Below are 21,028 nucleotides of genomic sequence, written 5' to 3' on the forward strand. Positions count from 1 at the left end.
ATTCAGTCTGCAAACAGTGTGCTGTACAACTTGGTCCCAAGTTAGAGTTGTCCACTCTTAGATAATGTAGCTGTGGTAACTTTTTTCCTCTCTCTGGAGGAAAAAAACACCAACCCAAACGTTGCCTTGTGGTATCTCTTCTTCATCCTAGTAGAGTTAAAAGGAGTAATATTTCTTTATCCACAGAGCACAGCATGCTCTCCCATAGCTCTGTAAAGCTCAGTGGTGTGGAATATGTGTTTTAGCACATCTCTAATTAAATTGATTTGTTCGTAGTGTACTCTGAGTATCTAAAACATTAAAAAAAAAAAAGAGAGAGAAAACCAAAACAATAGTAAAGACAAATGCTTAGACTTTCAGAGAAGTGTGTCTTAGTCCAGGGTTTCAGTCACAAGATAGAGTTCTGTTTAAATTAAGTGCTTTCTGGGATCTGGAGTACTATTCTGTCAAAATGTTACCTAACTGACCCCCTCCTTTATAGTTTATGATTTAGTTTAAGGTACAGGTACTGAGCTTGTTATGTTTTTGGCCTTTGCCTGTGCCAAACACACCCCAAGTGCTGGCCTTTATGAAATTCCCTGTCAAGATAACAAGGTACAGAGTTTCCTCGTTGTCTGAGGTAAGGACTCTGATACCCTATTGAGTACATGGGCTTATCTAGGCAGTCCAGGTATGTTTGGGTAGTTGTCATTAATGAACTTGGTCCATCGTAGTACTGAAATTTTTGTCTAATTCTTTTCTCTAAGCATTTCTTAACAATTCTTCTCTTTAGACAATTTGCGTTAGCTTAAATAAAGGCATACCATGTGAGCTCATTGGGCCTACAGGCACTAGGGACTGGGCACCTAGTATCTTGGCCTGGGTCCCTACTCACCCTCATGACTCCAGCACCTCCCTTTTTTTAAAGAGAGAAACGTGAAACCTTTAAAATGCAACCAGTCTCATCTCTGGCATGCAGTTATCCACTCTTTCCACATTTAACTTGGTGTTTAGGTAAGGCTTCTGTTGAGTCTCTTGTTTTCTTCATTGTGTTTTTTTTTTTCTTAGGGACCCCATTTTGAACTACACCAATGTAGTCTAATGGCAAATCTTTTACTAGGTCAAATTATTTTATAGTTAGAAATTAGAAGCAATACAGTTTCTTTTGATGTCTGTCTGTGATACTTACACAAAGTAGACCTAAAGCAGCAGGGCTGCGTTTTGTTTGAATTATACCTTATGCTGTAAATCACATCTGCGTATTTTTTTAGAACTTCAAATGTTGGATTCTCCTCATATGCCTTGGCAAATTATTCCAGTGGCTAAAAGTATGCTACAAATATTAGCCTAATATTAAATCCCAACTACTTGATCTAGTGGGGAAAAAAGCAAAAGATGAAAAGAAGTTTGAAGTCTTTGTCATTTAGATTATGATCTAGGTGTTGCTTAATTTTCTGTTATATATTTCAGAAGTCAGTTAAGTAGAGTATAAGAACTCAGTTTTCATGTATGTGTGGGAGTGGGATGAGCTTATCTTAAAATATGGGCTCCTGAACTGTAGGTGATACTTAGTGATAGATAGGGAAACATGCTGATTGGACTGCCAGTGGACTGCCTCAGAACATACTGCCCGTATGTTCTGAGGTAATTTCTTCTTGCAACAACAAGTATTGACCTATCCCTCACTTTCTTACTGGCATAAGTAGAATCCAAGATAGACTCTGTGATGGAAATTTAGCTTATATTCCTTTTTGTGTATCCATGATCTTACGTTTGAATTGTCATAATCCATATTGAAATAAATTCACAGTTGGAAGGAACCGGTCCTTTGTTGTTGCCTCTGAATTTGTCAGTTTCTGATACTGACAGATTTTACTGTTAATATATTTTTCTTCTCAAGCATAAGTACAATACAAGCAGTATTAAGCCTCATGCTAATCTCTGCTGTATGCAAATAGAAATTAGAAGCATCTTCTTCTTTTCCTGGTGGGCTCCTATTTACCTGTTAATCATAAAGGTAAACATTTAACCCACTTGAAATTAAGATTATGCAGCTAAATTTTATGGGGTTTATATGCCTTTATTTAACTCTGAAATCATGCTGGTAGAGGTTAGTTTGTGATTGCAGTGATTCTTGTGACAGAAGCTTAGAGCTTATGAGTGAAATAGTGAGATTGCACTTCATTCTTTATTTGTTAAATATTTGTATTATGGAGCTCTGGAGATTTCTGAGTAGAGAGAAAAGAAGGATTTCATTACTGTATTACTATATGATCTGATTAATTCTCAAATTAATAATGTAAGAAACCATGGGTTACAAATGAGCTTAGCAGCCCTTCCATTATTTGCTGAATAGCTAGTATGGACATTACAAGAGCTTCCAAGATGGGAAGCAAACATTAGAATCTCTAGAGTGTCCCTTCTAAAAGTATTTTATTTTCTGAACATAATAGGACAGTATAAAAAGCAGGCTATAAAATCAAATATTTCTATGGTGAAATTCTATGGCTGAATTGTGCAAGTAAAAACCTGCCCTTTCCTCTTTACCAGATATGAACTGGTTTATATGTACTCCAAATTAGGCATAGTATGTGCTTCAAATTAGTCTATTTTAAATTGTTTAAATTAACTTCTCTTAAAGTGACTCTCAGGAAGATGGAATCCGATATTGTATTATGCTCACTTTTCCAAAGAAGTTGAAAAACCTATTGTAATTCACTGCTTTTTTTAGTGCAAAGTGCTGTCCAAACTTTTGGAAATAAAGCCAGAAACAGCAATCCAGAGTCTTTAAAATAATAGTTTGTTCCATACATGTGAAAGCAGTTTTTGAAAAATTTTGGAAACCTCAGATGGCAACCTTCACTTTAAAGGAATAGTAAAATGAGTCATTCTTAAAATAAGAAAAAAGTCTATGGTGGCTTTTGTCCAGTAATAGGAAAAGGATTGACTCTGGATATGAAATGCTGAGCTTTATTGCATTTGTATTAGGCAAAATTATTAACATTGTATTGTAGAGGCTGTGGCACATTTTTGGCAAGCTGATACATTCCTCCCTTTTTCTCTTGCTCCCTCCCACTCAAAAGTTTTTGTCTTTCTCAATCTGATATTGAAGAGAAAGAAATATGGTATGCATAAAGATCTCTGAAACTAACTCGAGTTTGGATTTGATGTAAAACTAAACTGTTACCACAAATTCAGACTACAGAAATACACAAAATTAAAAAACTTCATCTTATTTAAATAAAACCAAATATAATTAAACTGTAGAATCAGGCAGTAGGGAATTAACTGCCCAGACTTTTGTAGCTAATACCTGGCAGAGCTGTGAAACGTCTGTTGTGTAAGCTCATCGTGCCTTCTCCATGTGTGTTTCTGTATCATCTTTTCTCCATTGAGAGCTGGCTATTACAAAAGATGACAGTGAGTTAACTGCAAGAAAAAACCCAACAAATGTCATGTTATCACAAGAAGTGTATGATAGCATGATTGAAGCTACTGTCATGTTCTATTTTTAGCAAGTATTAACTTGGTGTGTGGTTTCTCAGAAATCTTGGTCTCTGTTGGCTGAATTTGGAAGAACAGCAGAACCTGTAATTTGTGTGTTAGTATGGTAAGAACTTTCCGTCATCAAACCTTCTGAATGCCCCTTGTACTCTAGCTGAAAATATCTACTTGCCATGAGTTGATACTTTGGAGGATTCTTTCAAGCCTGTTGTATGTAAAACCCCATTATCAAGGTTCAAAGGTGGCTCCACATGCTGCACACAGAAGATCTTTTATGAACAGCCTCGGAATGCTACATATGTGGTTATTTCTAAAACAAACAGAGAGTAACTCTTCTACTTTGCCTCTGTTTATATATAGACGCAGATGAATTAAAAAGCTTGATTCATCTGCAGCCCACTTTTTATTTATTTAATTTATCAAAATAAAAAAGTCTATAAAAAGTAACACTCTCCTTTAAATGGATAATAAAGTCGTTTAGGACTAATATTTATATAAGTGTTTTAAATAAAGCTAGTAATATTTAACTTTAAAGCTATTTCTCTGTGATGTTTTACATCTAAGGCTGAAGAATTATGTCCCTGAGTTGAGAATAGAGAAATGGAGGGGTGGGAGGGTGAGGGGGGCAAAGCTGACTCTTTATAGCCAAGAATATCTAAAAATGGAGCATAAATAATAATAATGATTTTCCTTTTTTATGGCGTCTTCAAATTTTATACCATAATGTATTGGGGTTGCATGGCAAGGTTTTGGTCGTGGGATGTGAGAAGTTGCCGGAAGCTTTTGCCAGCTGGCTCCAAGGCAGACCCACCAGAACAATGGTGGTAGTACCTCTGGGATAACAAATTTAAGAAGGGAAAGAAGTTACTGTGTGGGAACAATTGCAGACAGAGAGGAGTGAGAATATGAGAGAAGCAATTTTGCAGTCACCAAGGTCAATGAAGAAAGAGGGGCAGGAGATGCCCCAAGTGCTGGAGCAGAGATTCCCCTGCAGCCTGTGGTGAAGACCATGGGGAGGCAGCTGTGACCCTGCAGCCCTTGGAGGTCCAAGGTGAAGCAGATGCCCACTTGCAGATGCTGGAGAACTCCATGCTGGAGCAGGTGGATGCCCAAAGGAGACTGTGACCCTATGAGAAGCCTGTGCTGGAGCAGGCTCCTTGCAGGACCTGTAGGCCCATGGAGAGAGAAGCCCAGGCTGAAACGTGTCTACTACCAGGACTTGTTACCCCACAGGGGACCCATGCTGTCTGTTCCTGAAGGAGTCTTACCTGTGGAAGGGACCTGGAACAATGGGTTCATGAAGAATTGCAGCCCATAGGAAGGATTCACATGGGAGAAGTTCATGGAGGACTCTCTCCCATGGGAGAGACCCCATGCTGGAGCAGGGAAAAGTTTTCTCGTTGTCCTACTCTGATTTGATTGGTTATAAATTAAATTATAAGCAAACTTGACCTGGGAGTCAGGATTGTTTTGCCCATGATGGTAATTGGTGAGTGATCACCCTGTCCTTATCTTGACCTATGAGCCTTTTGTTATATTTTCTATGCCCTGTCCAGTTGAGAAGGGGAATAATGGGGATGTCTTTGGTGGGCACGTGGCCTCCAGCTAAGGTCAGCCCACCACAAAATTATAACTTTTCTGACAAAGTTCAAGTACAATATTTCTGAAAAAAGCCAGAACAGCTAGTAATTAGATAGTGGAAGGCATCTGGCTGACAAAGCTTTTCAAGTAATGGCAGATACCTAAAAAAGTCATAGGGGAAGTATCTAAATAAATATCTTCTCTAGGAAATTGTTAGGAAAGTTCAGAGATACTTAAGAAGCTGGGCTTCAGCTTTGCAGATGCAGTTTTACATTTTGACAGCTTTTATTGTTCTCAAAACTGTTGGTGACATCAAAAACTTTCAAATATCCAACTACCACATGAACCCTTCAGCACTGTTAAGTTCAAATCCTTAGTGATATGCTGGCATTATGGCTTCTTTATCTTATCCATCACCTTAGTGGGTGACCACTGTTGCCATTTTCTGCCCTTTGCATATTTGAAATGAACCTGTAGACCACCTGAAATACTTTGTACAGTCACTGAATTTTCCTCAAGAATAGACTAAAGAGCATGTTCGTTTTAGTAAAATTGAATTAGAGAAACATTGGTTGGGCAAGTAATACTTTTCCTTTGTCCATGTGGGCAAACCAGTTTTTCTCGTTCAGTGGTAACCAGCATAATGTAAAATATGTGTATTTGGGTCATAGTTTCTTCATTTCATTTGTAATCTGGTATTTTGGGAGGATTGTTTTAAGTTTTCCTGTGCTGCTTTTATTGATCTTGAAATTTCAAACTGTAAAACTAATGAAACCAGCAATATGCTTCAGAAAAGCTAGCAGAAAATTCCTTTATTCAGCTCCTGAAGGCCTTTTGTTTTGGTTTTTCCTTTATGAGAGTTTAGTGCTGGTTGTTTTCCCATAGGTGTGTACAGAAGTCACAGTATGCTTATGTGCAGTTTAATGCAGACAGGTGACCTGGCGGGGACTTAAATTGTAATATTTGGTAGCATTGTCCTGGTCATATCAATATTTCTGAAAATGGAATGTCCCTAAGCAAGTTCTTTGAGAAATGTGACCTGGCAGCGTTCACTGTTAGTCCTGGTCTACTCCGAAGTGGAGTTGTCTGATGAGCTGCATCTGACCTGTGGATCACCAGTAAAAATTTTTTGCTTTGCTGTGCTGAAGCTTTTTCTATGCATGTTTTCCTAAAAAAGTAAATATTGTGACTCTAATGCTTATCTTCTAATTACTGAATGTTACAAGTTTCTGGACAAAGTTATTTTAAAATATTTTAATAAAATTCCTTCTTGTCAGTTGATCACACTTTTTCTTTGGATGTATGCAGAAATAACTTCACAGAATCACAGAATATTCTGAGTTGGAAGGGACCGACAGGGATCATCAAGTGAGGTACAAAGCAGTCTCTGTGTTCCATGCTCAGATGCTGCTTTAGACATACGAAGTGCTGAGTAGTGTCACCCATAGTCCTGTTTCAAGATAGGCTTTCAAATACTTGGTCAGAATTGTTTGGATATGGACGTGGCTTTGGGGGTCCTGGCCTTTTGGGAGGCTTGAGATGTTATGGATCTCATGTTAATACCTGGATTTTCACTTCTTGTGTTGAGAAGTAATACAATTTTGCTTTTTGAATGGATAAACGTTAATGGTAACTAGTAAATTAATAAAATTTAAATAACACTAATTTTCATAGAACCTTCTTTTTCTTCTTTACTCATTTGTTTAGTACCTGTTCCATGGAATTTAAACCACTTTTCACCAATGTCTATTAGGACGCTGAGCTGTTGCTTGCATCCACAGGGTAGTGGTCAACAGCTCAGTGTCCCAATGGACAGTGATAAGTGGTGTCCCTCGGATGTCTGTGCTATTTAGTGTCTTCACTAGTGACACAGACAAAGGGATCAAGTGCACCCTCAGCAAGTTTGCAGGTGACATGAAGCTGAGTGGTGGGGTTGACACAACAGAAGGATGAGATACTATCCAGGGGGACCTGGACAGACTTGAGAATTGGGAACCTCACTGAGGTTCAACAAAGCCAAGTGCAAGGTGCTGCACCTGGTATCAGTAACACACTGGGGGATGAACAGATCAAGAGAAGAGGGCTTGGGGGTGCTGGTGGATGAGAGGCTGGACATGAGCTGGCGATGAATGTGCACTTGCAGCCCAGAAAGCCAATAGTGTATTGGTCTGCATCAAAAGCGGTGTGGCCAGCAGATTGAGGAGGGAATTCTGCCCCTCTACTCCACTCTGGTGAGATCTCACCTGGAGTTCTGCATCCAGGTCCCCAGCAGAGGAAGGACATCGACCTGTTGGAGCGAGTTCAGAGGAGCAACACCAAGATAATTAGAGGGATGGAGCACCTGTCCTATGAGGAAAGGCTGAGAGAATTGTGATTCTTCAGCCTGTAGAAGGCTCTGGGGAGACCCTATTGTGGCCTTTCAGTACTCAAAGGGGGCTATAAGAAAGACAAACTTTATAGCAAAATCTGTTGTGATCGGACAAGGGGTAGTGTCTTTCAACTGAAGGAGAGTAGATTTAGATTAGACATATGGAAGAAATGTCTTACAGTGAGAGTGGTGAAACACTGGAACAGGTTGCCCAGAGAGTTAGTGGATGGATGCCTCATTCCTGGAAATATTCAAGGTCAGATTGGAACAACCTGATCTAGCTGACGATGTGCCCTGAAGGGGATTGGACTGGATGAACTTTAAAAGGTCCCTTCCAACCCAGACTAGTCTATGATTCTGTGAAAACAATACTGATTTTTACAGGTATGATGTATTTCCACTAGTAAAAATACTTGCTCAGGCAGATCTTTGTATTCACTACCACACTTTAACAGACACAAAACCCCCTTTCTGACTATTTTCTGAAGGTACCATGCCCATCATTTCTTCATCTGCCATTCTACTTTTGATGATCAGGTTGTGGAAAAGAAGTGGGTGAAACAGCTGCATGTGTTTGAGTTTTAGTGTGGGTTGGGGGTCAAACATAAAAAGCTGTATTTATATTGGAAAGAGAGAGAACTGTGCTGAACTGATTATACTTGTAAATGCACTGGAGTTTTACCTAGAGCACTGAGCCAAAATGGGTGCTTGTTTTGGAATAGATTTAATTAAAGTTTTGTTCAAAGGCTTTGTGATAAACTTGTTAAATCAGTTTGGGAGCCACTACTTTGTAGGGAACTGGTTAAGGACATACTGTTGTTTTTCTCTTTTTTTTTTTTATTTTTTGGTTGGTTTGTTTTTTTGTTGGTGTTTTTACAGATGTTCAGACTCCTTGTGCCTTTTACAGTTGCCTTATATCACACAGTGGCAGAGTGGCTGGGATGCCTCCAGCTGGATATACTAAAGTATATCTGAATTTCTGCAAAATCGGGTTTTGTTTATCCCCCCTAGAAAGCTTGAAATAATTTATTATTTTGAGACGTGCTAATATTTGAGAATACACTGCTTTTTGTAAGTGTAAAGATGATCTCATTTTCTTGGCAGATGTCAAGCTGTTAACATCAGCTAGTGTATACTTCTCTAGAGCTTTTAGTGCTGCTGTTTCACTGGGACACTTTGTTTAAGCCAACATATCACCCTAAAGTACGATTCTAATTCTCAGAACTGCTCTTACCACCCTTTACATGAGAGTACAACACTTACTACCCTGTGGCATAAAGCTGGCTTCACTATGTACATTTTGATAGCTTGTCATTTGCTATGTACAGTCAGAGCTCTTTAATGCATCCTCTCCAGACCTAGTGAGTTGTTTAAATTGTTTGTTAGAACACTTCACCTCTTGATATGTGCATGATGTTACCTTGCCTTAGAAATGCAGGGCAGGCCATAAGGTATGGGTTGATACATAAGATGAAAGAGCTGTATGTTCTAAAACACAGAATACATAACTACGGGGATGCATCATTTAGATTCCTGAAGGTAACAATTCACTTTCATCACAGTTATAAACAGGGAGGTTGTGCTACTGTTGAGAAGACAGCTGTGTGGCTACCTAATCATGTTCATTTCAGTCGATATCACATCTGTCAGTCAGACTCTCTGTTTTTGACTGCAGGAGCAAACTCTGCCATCATTAGCATGATACTTGTGTTGAAAGGTTAAACAGAGTAGAAAGGCAATTTGGAGTTGGTTAAGTTGGTCCTTGATTTGTTTCTATTGTATTACAATGGTGAAATTAGAATAGACCCAGTAAGAAGTTTTTCAAGAAGTTCCTTTTCCCTTATTTTACCCTTTTTTGAATCCGAACTTTGCTTCACCTTCTGCTAATGTGTGTGTGAGGAATGGAATGTAGAAAAGATATGACTGGGAGTGGCTTTGGACCTCAGTTTAGGGACGTGAAAGGCAACGAGAAGGACTTCTGCAAGTATATCAGCAGCCAGAGGGAGACTAGGGAAAATATGGAAAAAGCTGAGGCCTTTTTTTGGTCTTTACTGGTAAGATCTGCCTTCTGAGTCCCAGGCCTTGGAGACTAGTGGGAAAGTCTGGAGCAATGAAGACTTAGCCTCAGTAGAAAAGGACCAAGTAATGGAACACTTAAACAAGTTTGCTATAAGGATGTCCATGGGAGCTGGCAGAATGCACCTATGAGTGTTAAGGGAGCTGATGTCATAGCAAAACCAGTCTGGATTATTTTTGGAAGATTGAGACAATAGAAGACTGTTCCTGAGGACTGGAAGGAAGCAAATGTTACTCTTGCCTCCAAGAAAGCAAGAGGGTCAGGGAATTTATAGACTGCTCAGCCTCCCCTTGACCCTGGGAAGATGATGGAGCAAATTCTCCTGTGGAGCCATTTCCAAACCTATGAAGAACAAGAACATGATTAGCAAAAGTCATTGTGGTTTTACAAAAGGCAAAATCGTGCTTGACCAGCCTGTCATCCTTCTGTGACAAAATGACTGAGTTGGTGGAGGAGGAAAGGGAAGTTCGTACTGTTTGACCGTAACAGTTTTTTTGTCATTTTCTCCCTTAACACCCTTGTTGACAGTCTAGCTGATGCCATCCAGGGTAGCTAAGCAGACAAGGAGGGGAATTTCAAACTGACTTAAATGTTGGGCTCAAAGGGTTGTGAACTGTGGTGTGAAGTCCAGCTGTTGACCAGTTACTGGTGCTGGTACTAGTTACTAGTTGCCAGTTACTAGTACCCTAGGGGTTGATAGCAGGGCCAGGGCTGTTGATCATCTTCGTAAATGACCTGAATGATGGGACAGAGTGCACCCTCGGCAAGTTTGCAGATGATGCAAAATTGGGAGGAATGGATGATACAACAGACGGTTGTGCTGCTGTTCATAGGGACCTTGGCAGGCTGAAGAAATGGACTGACAGGAATCTCATGAATCTTTGAATCTCATGTTCAAAAAAATTCCGCAAGCAAATCTGCAGGAAAAGCATCTGCATTCCGGCATCATTCTTCTGGTACTTCACTTTTTATACCATTGCCAGCTGTTGGCAGACTGCTTGTACTCTGCCTTGAGCAGCATACTGCCATTTACATGTGATGATTAGACTAAAATATGCAAAAGTGTTTGGAGAGAACTGTCGAAGTCCTAGAGAAGAATGTGATAACAAAACTGAAACATTTATTTTGAGGGTACTTGAAGTGTCAAGGAGGTGAATTTCACAGCTCTGGACCAGTATTTAAATGTTACTTGATGCCAGAGTTCAGTGAAGCAAGGAATGTGCAAGTGGTTTTAATCACAGCTTATGTAATGGTTTACCTCTTGAAAACTTCAGAGTTGCTGCTGTCTAGCCCTGTGTTGCTGAACCCATGATCTGTTATGCTTGGTACGGTCAGCCCTACTGCCACAAGTTGGATTTGGTTTGCAAGTTATTTCTTCCTGAAAGTGCGACGTCTTTTACAGCTGTCCTTTGTTGCAGGGTTCAAATTGTGAACAATTTCCATTGCATTTCTGTAGGCCTTGCTTGACATGACTAGAAGCTGTAAGCTGTAATGTTTATGCTTATAGACTGTGTGAAAATATGCAATGTTTATACTTGTTAGCTGTGTGTCTAATTATAAGGTTTGAGAACATAGTATGTTTAGAGCAAGAAAGCCTTGAGAAAGTATAGATAAGGGTGCACCTGCAGATTTCAGAAAGTTCCTAATTAGGAAGGCCTCTACATTCCAACTATGACTTCAGATCGCGTGGACAGAACATCAGGTCCAATGAACTGGAGACATGAGACGCGTGCACAGACTGAGCTATCCAATCACCTTGTTGTAAGCATGTGCCCCAAACAAACTAAACTGTATAAAAGTTGACTTAATTAAATAATAAATGGAACATATGGCTGACCACATTGGCCTGTATGCCTTATGTTTATACCCCTCCATCAATAGTCCTTAGGCCTTCAGAACTAATGTCACTTTACATTACTGTTGTAATGTAAAGATGTGCTTAAGCACATCTCTTTCAGTATTTCAGATGTCTTGGTTTGTAGTTCTTGTCTTTTGAAATGTTTTAGCTGGAGTTAATGGTTGCGCAAAAAGTGAATTGTGAGGAGACAAAACCTGTGAGGATGAAGACTAAGAACAGACTCTTAGGTTGTCTGTGTTTATGGGTGACCAAAATAGCTTTAATAGAAGTGTTGGGGTGTATGTTAAGTATCTAGTATGATGCCATTTAAAGTGTTTGACACAAGAAATTGGAGTCTAGAAGAAGGACTTGAAGATGACCTGTGTTGATTATCGTGGCCAAACTTGCACATTAAGTAATGGTTGTGTGAATTCTGGAAGGTTTTTCATAAAGTGAAATTTTAATGTGACTGCAATTGTTTGAAAGGAGCAAAAAGCAACAGCTTTGTAGCATCAGTGCTGCATCTGGTCTTAGTAGTACATAATAGTTCAGGAGAAAAACTTGGAATAGGTACATGATACAAACTATGCTCTTCTCTGCTAAAAATCCCAGTGTATCAATTTCTGCTATTTAGGGTTTTGTGCTGGTCTGTTGTAGTCCATCTTTATTTTCGTCTGAGACTGTGACATCCTTCAATGGCTTTTTTCTTTCATGAATGGTGGTGTATGAGTGAAAAAGCCATCACAAGCTTCTAAATTATAGTTAGTTTCTGGAATGGAGATTCTCGTCAACATAGTTAAGCCAAAGTAAAAAAAAAAACAAAAACAAAAACCCCAAACATAAAACTTTGATTAATGTGATTATGCAAAGAAAAATTTCAACTTGGTGCCACTAGTACCTGATGCAGATGTTTGTCTATAGACACAACACTTTCGCGGGCTCCTGTGGTTAACTTTTTACTTAGGTTGGCTTGGCAGATGTGTCAGAGCTGAGAGTGGATTTTGAAAGTGCATCAGTGATTGATGTCCATATGTATTCATTTTGATAATGAAGTCACACATGTATCATGAGTTTGTGTGAGAAGGCAGGCTAGTTGGCTGGAGGTGAACAAAAAAAAGTCTCTCCTAGTTTTCTGAATCTAGAAATATTAATCCATTAGGGTCTGTGGTTTTCAAGGTACTGTGTTATATCCACTTCTTAAAGGGACATTCTCAAGCTTATTTATAAATTAAACTTCTGAAAACTTAAATTTGCTGCAGCATTTTCTGCTGACAAATATACCTAAGTGTGTATGCGTCATCATACTCCAATCAAATGCAATCAGTGTGGCAATTGCTTAGATAATCCTTATTGGAAGGAATATGTCAATAGAAAGGAGCTCTTGTTTTAATCCTAATAATTGCAGTTGGAATGTGTGTTGTCTGCTGGATTGTTATTTGAAGTGAATGCCAGAAATTCTTATGATAAAATCAGTGATAATCACACGAGCTCCACCCCAAAAGTTCATAGAAAGCAAAATCTGCAAAATGTGATCCAAGATGAGACTGTATGTAGGCCATGGAATACCTCTCTCCCCAAATGTGGGTACCCAAATTCTGGAAGTCTGTCTGCCTGCGTGAACCTAGTTTTATTTCTTGTCTGTGAAACTGATCTTACAATTATGAGATGCTCTTGGCAGGGAATTGATAAGAAAAATATTTATATAGTTGCAGCTGTGTGGTTTTTCCTCATGTATATACTTGATTCCAGATGTCTAAATCCAAGCAGGAATTAAATGGGGTTGATTTTCTTTTTTAAAGAGGTAGTAGTCAGACAGCTCCCTGATGTGTACAGTAGCATAACTGCAGTGTAGTTTGCTGAAGATCCTGAAGTGACAATACAGTTAAGAAGTGTTTTTAACAGAGTTGGTTTCTTATTTTAAGTAGAGGTAATTGTGGCACAGTGTAATAAGGGACCATAGCATTACAAGTAGGTAAGCAATCCAGAAGCTTATGAAAATTCAGCCGAGGTTTTTTTGATAGACTTTGCTTCATCTGAAGTTGGACCTCAAGAGCTAACTTTTGCACTTAGAGCTTGCTCAGTGCAACCTAAGCTGAACAGTAAAAGTACAGTGAAAACAAAACAATTTCATAGCAACTCTTTGAAGAAGGGATACTTTTGCCTGCAAGTTTGTACAAAGCCCAAGTAGCAGCTCATAATGTAGTGGCACTTTCTAAAAAATTATGCTTATGCATCTTTTCCATATACTAACATATTTCATTCCTATTTAAAATAGCATTTGTGAATTTAGTGATACTTTTAGTTCCTGAGAAATGGAGATCTTAATCTTGCTTTACGTTTTAGGAAATGGTGTGTATATATTGCAAGGAATGTAAGCGGAATCTGTAAATCTTGACATCTAGTTTATTCATTCTGGACTATGGGATTTGCTTTGTCATTATGTAAAAAAGTACAATATGAAAGTGTGCTTCACTGTTTGAACTAGGATTTAATATAGGCAAGCTTAAATTTGACTCTGTGACTTGGCTTTGTGTTTTGCTGTGTGTTGCTTCCACAATTCTCTTTGCTATTTGATAAAATTACATTCTATCTCTCAAAAATTCGTAGCCATTACCTTAGCCTGATGTTAAAAAGTGAGGTAATGTATTTTATCTAATGTCTGAAAAGCTTGAACTGGAAAAAATATTAAATGTTTGAGATCTCACCTGCCAGGTTTTTTTCCCTTCCCATCTCAGTTTCAAATGCAAGTATCTAGAAATGCAAACTGATTGCTGACACTTAGTGATTGAACTAAATATGAGAGCAAGTTTGTCCAACTGTCTCATTCTAGTAAACATTGTTAAGGGTTTATAGCTTTAACCTGAATTAAGCTTTTGTGTAGTTTTCAGAAGACATTTTACTAAAAAAAAATTAAAATAATGTTTCTTTTTTGCTCAGTGCTCTCCACTTGCATAAACTTCAAGCAAAATGCGGAGATCACTGCTTCATCTTGAGGAACTTGTAACTAAATATAAAGATCTAATAATAAAAACACAGTAAAACCACATTTGAAGTCGTTCAAGGAGTCTGAACCAATCCTTTTACTAATTGTGTAGTTGAGAAGATAAGAATTTTTGACCAGTAAAAAGCAATAATTTTACTTAGGAGGGAAATAGGTAAAATATTACCATTTTATTTAGGAGCCCTGCAGTTTATTATTGACCTAAACAGGTTGTTCTGTAAGGACTTATTGCCAGTTCTAAGAAATAAGGAAAATGAACCTGATTAAAATACTTGTTGACCTTGTTCCTTATGTCATGGGCATCTCCTTTCAAGTTTGGTGATATAGTCCTAAAAAAGGAAACACAGAAAAAACCCACAAAACCAGTAAACATCCCATTTTTCCTAAATAGATGCATACAGTTTCCTTAATGAACAGATCTGAACTATATTCCGATAAATTCCAAATATCCGGATTGGAAGAAATAGAAATAATTAATAGCATTTTTGTTCCACTAAATCAGTTCCAGGAAACATGTAGCTTCAAAAGAGAATGGATTTAACAAATGAAAATTTCACACAAGACTGCCACATAGGGAGCTTCACAAATACATTGTTCCTAGTTCACCAGGATTTGTGAAGTGGACAAGGCTTGGTTAGAAAAGCATCTATGTTTTTCGACAACAATTTTTTTGAAAGCCGAAATAAGTAACTAGCTAAAGAGCATTTATTATCCTAATCTCCAAATTTGCACACTTCTTACTGCTTTCCTGACAGGATGTTTTGGAGGACAGTGTGTCCCTCCCTTGAGGTCTAGACAGGACAGGGAATAGATCTTCATCCTTAAGAACTGGAGCCATTTTAAACAATGATGCACCTTTGATATGTGTTTGTCTGCAGAGAAGAGGGGTATCAGCTACAGCACTTCCTCATATTGTTGTTTACTCAGGAACACGTCACTAGGAAAGTATCAAATCTTTACAAAGTCCACATTGTAAACTGAACTGTGTGCAAAGTTGTAATTTATGAAAGCTCAATTTCTTGAAGACCTTTGTACTAATTAGTTTAAAACTCTACCCTTGTTTTGTAGATACAGTTTAGCAGGCTGTTTTACTCTATGTGACACAGCTGTTTTAAACTTAGCAAGATAAATGCTAAGGTGTTTGTTTGTTTGTTTTTTGGTTGTTTGTTTTGTTTTTGTGTTTTCAGTTTTTTGTTTGTTTGTGTTTTTGGGGGTTTGTTTGGTAGTATTTGGTTTTTTCCTTTTTCCCTTCCTTTTCTTTTCTTTTTTTTGTCCCCCAATCATAACTCTTAGTTGACATCGTTCACATCTATATAGACTGACTGTTAGACAATTTTATAGCAGAACTAGAGAGCTGGATTGGTGGGGATTGTTTTGGTTTGTTTTTAAAGCTGTTTTCTGGTGAAGTCTTCTTGTGAACTTTCTTCTGTAGAGTAACTCCCTTCTGTCCTTACGGGGCTATGAATTGGTGTTAGGTGAGTGCTGTTTCTGGATTACTTGCATTATTGCTGCCCAGTTTAAAAGAGTGTCACTAGTTTAATTTCAGTGGCATGGATGTAACATTTCAAGAACTATTTGACACAAGGAATGCAGGAGGTATCATGCCAGCTAATGCAGATGGGGCTTATTTGCTCACTGGCCTACAAACTGAATTCTGAACCAGCAGTTTAATGTGTTTTCCCAGGTGAAGCACTCTGCTTATGGGGTCCAGAAAATCTGTCCTGAAGGTATTCTCCAAAAAAGCTGAATCCCATTTGTGGCAAATGAATCTAAGCAGACTTTGTCCAGGCAGAACTAACTCTTGTAACTTTATTACCCCATGTGTATATGTATATATACAGACTCTGGGTCCGAGCTATCGAGCCAGGCCAGATATTTCTTATCCCCACACATACCACACACACCCAGGTGACTGCTTTCAGTCACAAAGAGCAATCGCCTCAAACGGCTTTCCAGCTTGACCCTGTGATTCTTTTCACACACACTAATCTTAGCTCTGGCTAAGGACCACGAATTTTTGCTTCAGTATTTTATTCTTCTTTTATCATCCAGGTGGCTGATGTTGTCTAGCTGCTCCTACGCCCATTTTACTGCCAACATGTAACACTCTTTCAGATGAATGTAAAGAGGCTCTCTTTGTAAATTAAAATGAAATTATGAAGGGGTGTGTGTGTGTGTTGTGCTGTGGTGGTGGTGATTTTTTCCTCCTAAGGTCTGAATGTAAGTCTGATCTCTGATTACAAATAAAAGAGCTGCGAGAAGACCTAATGCAGTGGTTTGATAAGTGGTTAGCTCTTTTGGGAGGAGGATTGGGAGTGAATATCAATTTTCATAAGAGGTTTGATTTTTTCATGTTAAACAAAAAATCAAACAATCAAGAAGCTGCTTTATTCAGGCAGTAGACTCTACTCACCAGAATGACTGTTGAAACAAAATCATTCTTGATACACAAGCTGTAGACTTGCTTCAAAATAGAAGTTTCAAGTACTGGTACTTTTTAGGACTTTAGGGTTTAATTAAGAAGTGGTTGACTTGCAGAAAACCACATGCCAACTTAAGCTAGGTGTGTAGAATTCTAATAGAAAAATGGTACAGTAATTAATAGTACCTAGCAATTTCATCAGGGATGAAATTATTTTTTAATTCTAAGTAAGTTAGACATAATTTTGGTGCACTTGTGGCAGTTGGAAAGCAAATCTTTTCCCTTTAAAGGGAGAAAAAAATATAGGAAAAGGATAGGAGAGGAAATCATGGGAGACTCTTTGGATTAGATTTAATATTCACAGCATAGTGATGTGTTGACTACTGTGATGAAAACTTCCTGTTAGTACCTTCAGGGAGATGGGGAAGAGGCGATTATAGCTGTGACTTTCCTACTGAGAGCCTTTAATTTTGGTTTCTACAGAAATGAAGAGGACAATTGTCCACTCCTGAGCCTTCCTGAATATAAATGTGATGTTGTCTTTCAGGGATTCTTTTTCTTTGTTTGTTTGTTTTTAGCTAAGAAGTGCTTTCTTTCCTCTGCTGTTTTTAATGGAACAGAAAATGGAGATGAAAAGGCATGTGTTTTCCTTTAGGCTGGAGTTTGGAGAGAGGCACTTGTCATCTGTTTCTCTGCTTTGCATGGGTTGTTGAGGATTGAAATCGATTGGGGCAGCAGGACTGGGAGGCTGTGATGGAAGAGCTGGGCAGGACTGGTGTCATCACTTTACAAAGTACATATAGTACTAGTCCAAGCTGTTCTCTAACCCAAGCATAGGAGTGATTTGGATCAGTTTAATTCTGGTGGCTTTTTGTGTGTGAATGAGGGAGTGAGATAAGACCGTAGACAAGCCCAGTGTTATCTTGGAGTGAAACTTTGCAAGTTAAGCAAGTTGGAAGTCTGACCCTAAGTCACATTTTATTATTAATATTAGGACTTTGGTTATTTGAAGACTGGTGGAAAGGGTTTCCCCCCAATACACACATATGATTATAGCATAAATAGCTATGAGTGAACATGTTCAAAACATAACACTTTGGTGTATGTTTAAGTACTGATTGATGTTGTGGGTGGGTATTTCCTGATATTTAATGATGGTTTAGAAGAGTTAGTCATCATTGGCCAGGAAATACCAACTCCAGATTAGATCAAGTGCAGTTATCTAAAAGATATTTCATTGTCCATCTGAATGCATGGTACGTTACCAGAGGCATTGTGTTCATAGTAACATCTTGTTTTGGTGTTCAGTTATAGAATAAGTAGTTGTATGGGGGTTTTGTGTGCTATAAATATGTCATCTTGAAGTCACTACCTCTGCTGCCCCAGGTTTTGGGAAGTGGTCGGGCAGTGTTGCCTAAAACTTGATACGATTTCTGTAACTGTAAGAATTTTGGATTCTCAAATGAAAGAAAACTTACTATTTCTCACCCTCCCCCCTTAGCAACCACAATTGCCATCTATGTAAATTTTACAATACTTCAGGTTGGGATTAAAACTGCATCTTTTCAGGTTGATCAGGTTCCCTTCCACTGTCTGAATGGGAGTTCTGGTTTTGTGCTCTTAATCCCGTGTACAAGCATTAGTTTGTACTTGGCATGACAGAATAAGTAAGTTTATTTAAGAAAAGTGGGCAAAAATGCAGCGGCTGACCTATACCACTATCAAACAACTCTGATAGTTATAACCAAATGGGTGTTTTTTATGTTTTCTGACATTTTTAAAAAAAGTATTTCTAAGTATTTGTAAACCACTTTTCCAGAGATACTTATTCCGGGTATTTGCTCCAGTCTTTACTGTCCGGATATTTGCTCCAGTCTTTACTTAAACCGTATTGACTGAATATTTTTGGGGAGTTGAGGAGGAATAAAAGCCACCAGTGACTTCTGTAATTCTGTAAAAGAGGCTGAAGTGAGAAATTCTGGGAATGTCTTCCTGGCTACCTTTATCTCTAGTCTACCTTTTGGCTTCTTTCCTTTTCAGGACAGGTGAATTTTTCTAGCTGTAATCTTGTAAAAACATATATTGGGACTTAGCTGTGTAATTCTAGGCTTCTATGCTTCCATTAAGTATTAAGCTCCTTTGGAATAGGCTGAAACTTCCTGCTGTCTAGGCTTGTAACTGTCTCATTAGTACACCTTGGGATCCTGTCTCTGCACAGTTGTTTTTATAGGTGTGCGCTGAAGAGTAAAGTAGCTTTATCAGTCACACGACAAACTTGGATGCCATGGGGGAAAGCAGGATTCATGAATAACTCTCAGTTCAGTTTATAGAACTAAATATACTACACGGTTTACATACATGGGAGCAGATTTAAAATGTTTCACTCTGGACTTTACCTTGCTCCTTGTCAGCTGTTTTTTGCAAGTTTTCTTACGTTTTCACAGCTGGAGCTGGCAAAGCCTTGCATATGTCTTGAAGATGCAGAGGGAAATGAGGCATCTCCTGTAGAGAGCAAGCAACCTGCAGTGGCCCGTCCCACTGATGCAGTTGCTCAGGCTTTGCAGAAAAGGCATGGTGTTTGCTGAAGTTGTTTGTAACCAAGAGGAGGACTGGTTTTGCCTACTAAAACTCACTAGTTTCCATTCTCTGTCACGGAAGTATGGACTTTATGAGGACATTAACTGCAGGAAAAGAAAAAAAGGGGTTCAGGAGATTATATTTTTAATTTTATATAGACAGTGTCAATGCTGCTTCTGGTGGAATGTAATATATGGCAGTCATGGTATGCTATGCTAGTTTCTGTAGCAGAATATAGCTACTGCTTCTGATTGAATTGTCCTAATATATTATGATTGTAGGACTCTGTTAGAAAATGTTTGCATTGGAGTCAGGTTTCTCAGAACTGATGCAGGTGCTACCAAACCTGTGCAAACCCAGGCAGCTGAAGATGGCTTTGGTTTGTGTGCACTGCAGTCTCTCACGGATCCAAGTTAGGTACCCTGCATGTAGCCTTTATTTTGAGGCCAGGTCCATTTGGTATAGGTTTCCCAGAAGTGTTTCAGTGTACCTGACCCAGGATGAAGGCTGTCCAGGCCCTTCCTGTTGTGTCTCGTGTCTGTATACCTAATGTGAGGGGACGTGGGTGGTGAAGAGAATTTGCAGGGAGTGTCTCAGGGCAGCCTGTCCAGCAAATCCTGTGTCACAGGCACATTCTTGCCTTGCGTTCTTGCTCTTGCAGAGCTTTACCTTTGCGTGCTCTGAATTTTGGAGAACTGTATCATCTGGTTTTATTTGTCTGTAGTGTAACTGGCCAAGTCTGTGTGGGTAGTAATCTATGGACTCCTTAAAACAACAGACTTTTTTTTTCAAATGGTAAGTAAAGTACTATGGGAACCATCAGTTTAATTCTGTAGGTAGAAGTGAATGTTTTGTAGTTTTCAAATCCTGGATGAACTGGATTTAAATTATTGAAGGAAGTATTTGTTAGCCCTTCTGTTTGAATTAGGTACAACAAGGTGCTCTCAGTCAGTTCTGCTTTCTTTGACTAGTTGTGCAATGTGTTTATTCCCTGAACTAAGCTTGTGAACATCCCCATCATTTCTTAAAAACTGAATACCACATCTTTTTATCTTAAGACTTTGTGAGTTTTAAAATTTGAGAGATTCTATGAAAGATTATAAATTAATTGTGAGGCATCCTCAGGAAGTTTACTCCTTTTTTAAGTGTGTATCCCGATGTAGCTGAGAATATCGTGTAGAAGTGTTTTTCTGGTTCTCAGAACTCATATCTACCTAAACCTTTTACTTTAGTTAGATCTTTACCTAGTACTTCTAATTGTATGCATGGTGAGAATCTTTAACTGCTTATAGTACATTCAGAAAAGGTTACTAGTTGCTGATATGTTGAAACAGTTTGAACATTTGAAATTTATTAAATATACACTGGGGTTTTTTACATTGTATTTAGTAGATACATTTAAATGTTTCTTTGTTTTGAAGATTTGAGCCTTGCTTGGATTCGCTTTTAGACATCACCCTCATTAAGCTGATCCATAATGCTAATAATATTCAGACTTCTACTCAATCTATTTCTTCTGCGATGCCTGTCAATAATTCGCCACCGTAAAAGCTGGATAAGATGTCACTTAGCAATAGCTGTGCCAATGATGAAGTAGTTTCTTTTTATTCATGTTTTAGTCCTTATGGACATAATCCATAATCAGTAATACTGACACACACTGTCTGCTCCCATAATCTCCG

The 21,028-nt window shown here is 38.5% G+C and overlaps 1 protein-coding gene across 5 annotated transcripts in view; it reads left to right on the forward strand.

The window, feature by feature from the left end:
- NUMB (NUMB, endocytic adaptor protein) overlaps positions 1–21,028 on the forward strand; it is a 91,213-nt gene that overhangs the window by 17,948 nt on the left and 52,237 nt on the right. The window contains exon 1 of one of the 5 annotated variants that reach the window (XM_027707184.1): positions 10,352–10,465. The exons of the other annotated variants lie outside the window; for them this stretch is intronic. The gene's annotated coding sequence lies outside the window, so the exon portion shown is untranslated. Of the gene's footprint in view, positions 1–10,351; positions 10,466–21,028 lie in introns of those variants that run through there. 5 annotated transcript variants of the gene reach the window in all.

Source organism: Neopelma chrysocephalum, unplaced genomic scaffold, assembly GCF_003984885.1.
Source record: "Neopelma chrysocephalum unplaced genomic scaffold, ASM398488v2 Primary Assembly neopelma1_24, whole genome shotgun sequence".
In the NCBI taxonomy this organism is placed as follows: domain Eukaryota; kingdom Metazoa; phylum Chordata; class Aves; order Passeriformes; family Pipridae; genus Neopelma; species Neopelma chrysocephalum.